The sequence below is a fragment of the Orbicella franksi genome, unplaced genomic scaffold (assembly GCF_964199315.1).
Source record: "Orbicella franksi unplaced genomic scaffold, jaOrbFran1.1 SCAFFOLD_417, whole genome shotgun sequence".
NCBI classification, from domain to species: Eukaryota; Metazoa; Cnidaria; class Anthozoa; order Scleractinia; family Merulinidae; genus Orbicella; species Orbicella franksi.
This window is the reverse complement of record NW_027670733.1, coordinates 1-2,500: the sequence shown is the minus strand read 5'-3', so window position 1 is coordinate 2,500 and position 2,500 is coordinate 1.

The window sequence follows — 2,500 nt, the reverse complement described above, 5'->3', positions numbered from 1 at the left end:
CTCAATTGCTCTTTCGGTCTTTCCCGATGCCTGCCCTACATTATAACCCGAAACCGTCTATTCCCCCAACCAAGTTTAGACACTTAGAAAAATTTCGAAAATTTCGATTTTTCAAAACTGCTCCAAAGCGCTCCCCATGGCATTCCAAACATGCGTCACCATGTCAGAGTTACGAAAACGAAGAGATTTCCACGAAGATGACCGATGATTGCCGAAATTTTCTGACGAAAACCCGAAGCTCAAAGACCACACCCTAAAGAGCGCAAAATTGGGATTTTACACTTTTTCAAAACTTTTTGCAGGAAACTATTGGCCAGCTCGAGTCACGTGCAGGCGCTAAGTTTGGCGCTGTCACATCATCGTTAAGGGGGTGTTCTACACTATCTTAAAACTGGGCGTCGGTCCCCCTATTCTATAAGCACCCTTAAGGTTTTCACCATTTTCAAAACTTTTTGCGGGAAACGATTGGCCAGCTCGAATTGCGTGCAGGCGCCAAGTTTCGCGCTGTCACATCATCGTTAAGGGGGGTGAGCTACACTATCTTAAAACTGGGCGTCGGTCCCCCTATTCTATAAGCACCCTTAAGATTTTCACCATTTTCAAAACTTTTTGCGGGAAACAATTGGCCAGCTCGAGTTACGTGCAGGCACCAAGTTTGGCGCTGTCACATCATCGTTAAGGGGGTGTTCTACACTATCTTAAAACTGGGCGTCGGTCCCCCTATTCTATAAGCACCCTTAAGGTTTTCACCATTTTCAAAACTTTTTGCGGGAAACGATTGGCCAGCTCGAGTTACGTGCAGGCGCCAAGTTTCGCGCTGTCACATCATCGTTAAGGGGGGTGAGCTACACTATCTTAAAACTGGGCGTCGGTCCCCTATTCTATAAGCACCCTTAAGATTTTCACCATTTTCAAAACTTTTTGCGGGAAACAATTGGCCAGCTCGAGTTACGTGCAGGCACCAAGTTTGGCGCTGTCACATCATCGTTAAGGGGGGTGTGCTACACTATCTTAAAACTGGGCGTCGGTCCCCCTATTCTATAAGCACCCTTAAGATTTTCACCATTTTCAAAACTTTTTGCGGGAAACGATTGGCCAGCTCGAGTTACGTGCAGGCGCAAGATTTGGCGCTGTCACATCATCGTTAAGGGGGGTGTGCTACACTATCTTAAAACTGGGCGTCGGTCCCCCTGTTCTATAGGCACCCTTAAGATTTTCACCATTTTCAAAACTTTTTGCGGGAAACGATTGGCCAGCTCGAGTTACGTGCAGGTGCCAGGTTTGGCGCTGTCACATCATCATTAAGAGGGCGTGTGTTCTACTAAATTAAAACAGGGTGTCGGTCCCCTATAGTATAAGCACCCTTAAGATTTTCACCATTTTCAAAACTTTTTGCGGGAAACTATTGGCCAGCTTAAGTTACGTGCAGGCGCCAAGTTTAGCCAAGTTTAACCCTAACCTTCACCCTAACTCTTACCCTAACCCTAAACTCTAACCCTAGGGTTACCCTAACGCTAACCCTAACCCTAAACTCTAACCCTAGGCTTACCCTAACGCTAACCCTAAGTCCAAAAGGCTCCCCCACTCAAAAGCCAATAAAACAAAAACCAAAAAACCAAAGCCCAATTGCCCAAACATCTTTCCAATCAAATTACGACAAGTCCACAAAGTAAACCGTCCGAAAGGGACCTGGCCCAAAAATTTCAAGCACTCCAAAAGGCTCCCCGAGTCAAACCATTTCAAACGAGAGGAGCCTTTCGGACTTAGAAAAAATTTCCACTGCCAGCTCCCAAGCGAGGGGAGCCTTTTGGACTTTAAAAAAAAAATTCACAGTCACGTCCCAGACCAGACGTGGCCTCCTTTACATCACTCGGCTGCCACAAGCTAGCCCAAGCCTGCAGGCACCACTTCTTCCTTGGCACCCTCCGGCCAGTGGCAGACGAGGGGAGCCTTCTTGGACTTCAAGAAAAAAAAAGACATGTTTTTAACAAATCTTAGAACAAAGGCTTAATCTCAGAAGATCGTAGCAACAAGGCTACTCTACAACTTACAATACCCCGTTCTTTATTTAAGTCGTCTGCAAAGGATTTATCTCCAGAAACATTAGAATTTGCTATCGGTAGTGCCTTGGAGGTTCTTGTCCTCCTTGGCACCTTGGGACGCATGAGGACCGAAGTCCTCTATTCTGGTTCGCCTAAAGTTCTCTGGAGGTAATCATCGTTGCTTTCTAGCACGGATTCTGACTTAGAGGCGTTCAGTCATAATCCAACAGATGGTAGCTTCGCACCATTGGCTTTTCAGCCAAGTGCAAATGCCAATTGTCTGAATCTGCGGTTCCTCTCGTACTGAGCAGAATTACTATTGCAACAACACTTCATCAGTAGGGTAAAACTAACCTGTCTCACGACGGTCTAAACCCAGCTCACGTTCCCTATTGGTGGGTGAACAATCCATCACTTGGCGAATTCTGCTTCGCAATGATAGGAAGAGCCGACATCGA